This window comes from Protopterus annectens, chromosome 9.part0, assembly GCF_019279795.1.
Source record: "Protopterus annectens isolate FY-2018-M chromosome 9.part0, PAN1.0, whole genome shotgun sequence".
Lineage (NCBI taxonomy): Eukaryota > Metazoa > Chordata > Ceratodontiformes > Protopteridae > Protopterus > Protopterus annectens.
Window position 1 is genome coordinate 505,648,864 of NC_056743.1, and position 8,164 is coordinate 505,657,027.

An 8,164-nucleotide genomic window follows, 5' to 3' on the forward strand; every position below is an offset into this window, starting at 1 on the left:
CCAAATAAAAAATTTTTTCTAAAAGAAAAAAGAAAGAAGAGAAGTTCAAGCACTGTCAAGGGTCCTGTGATATATTAGCATAATATTAGTAACAACCAAAAAGTAGAGGTATTATGTATTAATAAAGACATGAGAATATCAACCAACATGTAGAAGTTCAATCAGTTCTAGGAAATTGGAGCTGTAACCCGATTTGAATTGGTGTAATATTAAGAAAATATTTTTTTCAATTTAAAGTACTTTGGAAAATGTTGAAGGCAGGGAAGAATCCATAGACACAGTATGGAATGTTAATAAATTTAACAAGAAAAAGGTAGAGTAGTTGCTTGTTTCAACCATTTGGGGTAAGAGTGGAGGAACAAGCCAGTGACATTCATGGAAAGGTCGAGGATCAAAATCAAGAAGTTAGCATTGAAACTAAAAAAATGGGATAGACTTTGGTTGTGGCTGGACAGTGAAGAGGGTCCTATATTAGAAACATGGTCCCTAGAAAGAGCAACAGAAACCCAAAAGTGTAAGACCCATCAGCTCACAGACAGAAGGTGAGCTGTTAGAAAACCCTAAGTAAGAATTAATACTAGACAGGAGTCTGCACAATAGCTTAGAAGATGTACTAGCACCAACATAAAGATCTCAAAAACAGAAGTAGTTCATTTAAGTGAGGACCCATAAGTGAGTACTAAATGTGAGATTTGTAGGAAAATCCAGAGTTCTGAGCCAATTAATGTTAGTGTCAAGCAGACAATTCAGGTAAAAGCGGATTCTCATCAACAGGTATCTGAAATGAAAGGAGTAAAACTCAAGATATATTTATGTCAAAGATGTGCTTTCCTAGAAGAAGAGCAACACAGAGAAGGAAAAGAAAAGGAAAAGGTGGTGTCCACTCATATTACAACATAGGGAGAACAACATAAAAGAAAAAAGAACACTCAGAAACTTGTGCTAGCCTGAACTATCCTTTGTGGAAGAGAGAGGAAGAAAAATCTGCAGTTGGCAGAGGTAGTCTTTTTTTTTTCAGGGGGGCTATACCTTCTACAGTGAACAAGCTACTGAAAAAAGAAACCCTAAGTTAGTGGACTTATAGGTAAGTTGCATAACCTTCAAAAATAAAGTAAATGAAGAAATACCAGCTTGATTCAATTGCTAGTGCCAAAAGGTTTAGGATGCTATTAATGAAGCTAGTCCATAATCACATATTAGGAAGTCACCTGGGGATGGATAAAATTTGGATAAAAGCACTAGCCAGATATTACTGGCTAGGCATAAAGGATGAGATAGGTTTCTGTATCCATATGAATAAAACACCATTCATACCAGTTTTTATATGTTCTCATAGTAATATGATCTTTCCATAACTATATTAGTAATCTCTTTCCTTCTTCATTCCATTCTTTCTCATTTATCCTTTTAATCCCTTTGCTTATTTTTATATATTCCTTGTTTTCTTTTGTTTCTAGTCATATTGCAAAATTATCAGAAAATCTTGTTTCAACTTCACTTTCTCCTATAAGTAAACTTTCTGAGACTATAAAATAATCTATTTCAGTTCTTCCTTTTGTTTCCCCACTTAAATGTTTTTATCACATAAAGATTCCATGGGTTACAGTCTTTATTTTATTATATTCTCCAAGAAAAATTTCCATTAAAAAAAACAGTCTCTAATACAATGTCACAAAATATCTCATTTTTAATAAGAATAATTGCTCTTCTCTCATGTACTTTTACACCCAAAGGAGCCAGTTCTTTGTTTTCCTTACTTTGAATCCTTACCACATACTTCTGTTTTTAATTTTTTTCTGCCTTTTTTTCTGCCACTCCACTTTTGCCTTCTTTTAATTTCTCTGCATTTGTTTTCTTCCCCATTTCACCACTATTCTTCAGGATTGTCTCTGGAATGGATCCTCCTTTTATATTTTCTCCATAATGCCACCCCCCCCCCCCCCCCCGGAAACATCTCCTTCATTTTCTGGCTCACTTTGTACTGGAGGGTTGTAGTTATACATCTATCATTGGCTGACTCATCTCCTTCAAACATGTTTCTTTGAAACATTTCCTCAGAATCCTATATACATTCTCCAGTCTCAGTATTTGCTTTCTCCTTCATTTCTTTCACTACTACATTATTTCCTTCTCTCTCCATCTGCCTCCCTGTTTCTCCAGATGCCTCTATGCCTGGAACAGAAACAGGAAGTACTCCTCCAAAATGGGTCCCACTCACAACGCTGCTGAATAAGGGAAGTTCACTAATGTACTGGCCATACCTCTCAACCTGATAAAGCCAGACAAAATGGGGGACAAAGGCCCAAAACAAGGGACAGATTTTAAATATTTCTGTTATAGCCTTAGAAGGTTGCTAGAGTAATAGGGTTTGTGTTAACATACATGTTCTGATGGATATTAAGTCTGAAACTGAAATGTATGCCATTATTTAGTGACATCAATCCGCAGATCAAACCAGTAATTTGCCAGAAAACCACAAATTGTTTTAAAAATAGACCAAAAACATGGGGCAAAAATCAGGACATTCTGTAAAAATCTGAACAGTTAAGATGTATGGCCCTGGCCAAATTTCCCCTAGTAATGTAAATGGGTCTCCCCTGAAAAGAAGCTACTAGCTTAGTGGGACTAAACTGGTCGACAAAGGGTAAATAAATAAATAAAGTCTAAGATCACAGATACATAGCCTTAGGTGCACTCTGTGAACACCCATCACTAAAATGCATATATATTCACTCCCAGACAGCACTGTAATACCTGAAATCAAATAAATGAATAATATAAAATGGCAGTTTTTATTTCTAACAGAAAAAACAATGTTTCACAATGGCCAATAAATGTTCTATGTTTTATACTTTACATAGACATTTAGACCAAGTACTTCTTAAAACATAACATTACGCTTGTAAATTCTTTATTTTTCTAGCAACTATGCAGGTTCAATGCTCTGGTTGAGGCTGTGTGTTTTCTCACATCTGTACAGTTAAGGCACACTATAATTATATTGTCATTCTTTGGCTAACTATTGTCTTGGTCCATTTTTAAAATGTTGTTTTGACATTTGCCTAATCTTTGACAGAATGCTATTCCTGAATTATTTACAGTGAGATGCAAATTCTACCGCAACTAAAATTTCTTTTGCTTTTAGGAATGATTATCTTTTATACCCCATCTGTATGCATGCTGGGATGTTTATGTTTATGGCCTTTATAAGATCATGACATTTTACAACATAGATCCTCTGGTGTGGTGTTTCTGACATATTAGCAATAATGTAATTCTGAATACTGCACTGCTGCAAAACTCGTCATTTTGTTATAGATCTGTTTTTTTAATTTAAAGATTGATATTGATGCAAACCTTGAAGATACTGGCTGCATAAGTGAAGCTGGGAAGCAGAAACTTTTGACTATTTTTCAAAGGTTCATAGGTTCTTACCAAGCTTATGGTGAACAAGAAAATTTAAGAATAAACATATTAAAATTTCGAATTTCAAATTAATTTTAAATTAAGAAATTTCAAAAGGTGCCTTGGGTGGAAAGGATCTCTGGTTTCAGTTTTATTTTGAAGGAGACTGGTTTATGGTCATACCTAGCAAGTTATGAAGATTCACAAAGGATGGTGCAAGATACACCCATACCAGTAAGGACACGATCCATGATGTTATTCCCTCCAAAGGGTACTCTGACCAATTATTACATGGGAAAAGAAAGAATGAAACATAAGTGTTTTGATTTCTTGATCTGATTTTAAATTCATTTTAACAGTCTGTATCTGCTTTAGCTAAGGTATTTATCAATTCCAGTACATAGCTGCAAACTATTTTGCTGTTTAAGTGGTCAAACTGTTGGTATTATATCCTAATTTCATTCTTATGCACTGAGAGTATGTCAGGCTAGTTCAGGTACCTTCAGAAATTTCTTTAAGACATCTGCCAATCCTAAGTGATACATACTGGCAAGCTTCAAATCCCCACCAAACCCAGTTATCGCCACTGAATACATAGAAACATATACCATTACAGTATACCAGCATTCAGACAGCTGCACTGATGCAGCTGCACCCCACAGAAACAAGTACAGGGCAAACCCCAGTAATAAACCCACATGGTTGAACCATAATATCAACAAGCTTTATAAAAAAAAGAAAATAATTTTGTCCGAATGTAAGAAAAGTAACTCCCAGAATAGTAGAGCCTTTGTCACTGAAATAAGCTAACAACTCAGGAGTTAATAAAATCCACCAAAGCCAAGTTTGAGGCTAAAATAGCTACCCAAGCCAAAGACAATCATAAGGCATTTTTTAGTTATGTTCGTAATCTCAAAAGCACAATGCAGCAATGTGCTGAGCTGAGTGTGAATGATGTTCCCTCCACTGAGACTGAATATAAAGAGAACCTGCTTGCTAATAAAGTTAGCTTTAAATTTAACCCTCTCTCCCCTCCATCTGTCCCTAAAGATATACCTGAAACTGGCTTCCCTCCAGCTTTACACAAGACCAAGTCCTAAAAGTTCTATCAAAAGCTAAAAGTACTGCATTAATAGGTCATGCCAATATCTGTGGATTCATCTTAAATAATATAAGAAATGATTTAGCCACACTCCTAACAACACTGTTCAATCTCAGCCTCCATACAGGTTTTCTACCAAGTGAATGGAGAGCAACTACAGTCATTCCGCTGAACAAGGGATGGCCTTCCATAGACCCAGGCAGTTATAGACCCATAAGTTTGACCAGCCTCATATACAAAGCCATGGAAAGACTCACCATGTAATAGGTGAAGCTACCTCCACAAAGAGACCATTTTCAAGAGGAGTCCCCAAGGGTTCAGTGCTGGGACTTCTGTTTGGCATCGACTTCTCTAAAATAAAAGCCTATACCAATGGGCTCTGTCTGACTATGTTTGCAGATGACTGCAAGACAGGAGAAGTCATTGAATCCTAAAATCACTTAGCTATAATGCAGGAAGATTTGTCCTAAGCAAATCATTATCACCTCCTTTTGGAAGTCATCTACACCCGGAAATTACTACATTAACAATATGCTCCCTTTTGAAACGATTTGAAAACTTATGTGGACAGTGACCTAACATTCAGTCAACGTGTGTTGACTGTTGTAAGAAAGTCCTTCTATATTGCACAGCTTATAAACAAAGGGGTTGTATCTAGATCTATGGATGCCATTGTCCCCCTTTAGTCAGCCCCATTAGGCCAATCATTGAAATATAATGCCCTCTTTGGCATGTATCTATCCAGACAAATGCAACAACTGGAATGCCCAGAGAGATACCTTGCTAAAAGGATATTAGGCATAAACAATATGTCCTACATGGACCAACTGAGAGCCCTGAGACTATACTCTGAATCCTGCAGACTGCTAAGAGGTGACGTGTCTGGCATACAAGGCATCCTCCAACCCATTGCTAATTGATCTGCTGCACATAAAGTCAAATGAAATCAGAAATATACATGCTAGGAATCTGAACCTCTTCTGCAACATCAGCAGAATGGCTTTGAGGGACGATTATATCTCGCAGAGGATAACACTGCTCTGGAACAGACTCAGCATCCAAATAAAACAAAGTTCACCCCCATCCATATTCAGTTGCAACTTGGATCTATGGATGGGTAATATGACATTTACCCCAGGACTGTCCAGGTCCTTCTCATGGGCAGAGGCAGGTCCAAAATATTTTATCACATGCATGACTCCCCTCAAATTATCTGTGGTATCATCCTACTTATTATTCTCATTAGCAATGATATATAATTACTGACCATGGGATGGGTGAGGCCCATCTAACCCCAAATGGGACAGGTTAATTCAAGCACTAGGCTTAAAATGGCCTGTAAGGACAGCTGGCCTACTTACCTATGAACCTGAAAACAAATTACAGTTCTTTACTGTAACTTTCTGTCACTATTACAGCTTATAAACTTGGAATTCAATAATAGCACTCACTCACCGCACTGCATAACAGCTCACCCTGCAGCTCAACAAGGGAAGATAAATGATTACTTATGAAAAAAGAAGAAAAACATAGTACGTCTAGGTTTCATCCAGTAATGGTCTTCTGAAACATAAATCATGACTAAGGGGAAAAATCAGTTTTACTCTTCAGCTTTGCTTTTTTCTGCATTCTTTTAACACATCCTAACTGAACAAGACTGCATTGTAATAACTGTGGAAGTAAAAATGAAATGAAGCCGGGGGACTAGCGGCCCACTAGGTATGCAGAAGCCACATAGTTATAGTTGTTCTGAGGTGCATTTTAGAGGTTCCCCCAACCTTTTGATCATGAAATTCAGTCTTATTCTTTTTTTCTTTCACAAGAAACACAAAAACTAATAAGTTGCACACAAGGTACCATGTACAATACTGACACAATAGCAGTTCACAATAAACTGAGAAGACAAATGAATACATAAACTGGATCTGGATATAGTGCCTGCCTCCTTACCACCTGAAAAATAGTCACCATCTGTGTATCCCTCTGCTATTATACTGGAATGAAAGTGAAGGCACAAATGGTCACAGTCATACATTTAAAATAGCTGCTATCACACATGTGATGCCCTGCACTGGCCCAGTAACCAAGGAGCCTCAATCCTCACCACTGGCAACAGTGAGGGACGTACACAATGGGAGGATGACAAGTACACACACAGTAAAGTACAATTTCTCTTAAGAGCACACAGAGATCACAGTCAGTATGGGGGCTGGTTTCTCCCTCTTTCTCCAGATCCCCAGTAAGACTCCCCACTGGCACAGCTATAGAGTTAATACAAGCCAAAAGGAGTCACAAAGGCTGACCTCAATATAACTTTGGGAGTCAAGGGCACCTGCCAGTAACCCTTGGTAAGATCAGTAGTGTTAAGATACTTAACCCCATCCAGCTGCTTTAGGGCTTCCTCTGTCCTAGACATGGGGTAATCATCTGACTCTGTGTGACTATTTAATTTCCTGTAGTCCACACAGAACATGGTGCCGTCATCTTTCTTTGGTACCAGCGCCACTGGGGATGCCCAGGGACTGCTGGACTCCTAGATTACCCCGAGTTCCAACATTTTCTGTATCTCCTCCCTCAGAGTCTGTTTGACTCTCAAGCACCCTATAAGGGGCCTGCTTGATAGGCCTTTGGGGTCCTGTATCCACATGGTGCTGCACCAAGTGGGTGCACCCTGGTTTCCCAGTGAACATGTCCCCAAACTCCTGTGACACTGCTTGGATTTCTCAAACCTGGGTAGGCGATAGCTCCTGGGACATTGCTACCCCTTCCACTGAGGTCTCAGTCCGAGCCTCACTGAGGAAATCAGTCACCAGATGCCCCTCAGACTCCTTTTGCCATCCACTGCAAATACTCAGCACAATGGCCTCCCTATCATGGTAAGGTTTCATCAGGTTAACATGGTACAATTTGTGCCCTGTCTCCTGCCTAGCAGTTCTACCATGAAGTTAACATCACTGACCTTCCTTACTACCTTGTAAAGTCCCTCCCAGGCTGTCTACAGCTTGTTGTGTTTGACAGGAATGAGAAACATTACCTGCTGCCCTACAGCATACTCTCTAGCTTGTGCATTCCTGTCATACCAGACCTTCTTCTGCTGCTGAGCTTCTGCCAGGTTCTCCTGGGCCAAGCCCATGAGTTCCCTGAGCCTTGTCCTGAGGTTTAGGACATATGCCACAACAGACTCCTTGTGGGATTCAAACACACCCTCTCACTCATCTTGAATCAAACCTAGAGGTCCCCTCACCCTATTCCCATACAACAAATCAAAGAGTGAAAAACCTGTGGATTCCTGGGGCACCTTTCTGTAAGCAAACAACTGATAGGGCAAATATTTGTCTCACTCCCTCTTAAACTGGTCTGCAAATGCCCGTAGCATCATCTTGAGTGTAGAGTTTAACCTCTCAACAAGACCATTAGTCTGGGGATGGTAGGAGGTGGTTTTTAGGTGATTCACCCCACAGTATTTCCACAGAAAAGCCGACAGGTCTGACATGAAATTGGCACCTCTGTCAGTCAGTATTTCTTTTGGAAAACATACCCTGCTGAAAATTTCTAACAAAGCATTTGCCACCTTTTCTGCCTCACTGGAGGACAGAGCCACTGCCTCAGGGTATCTGGTAGCGTGATCTACTACCACTAGGATAAGATTTTTCCCTG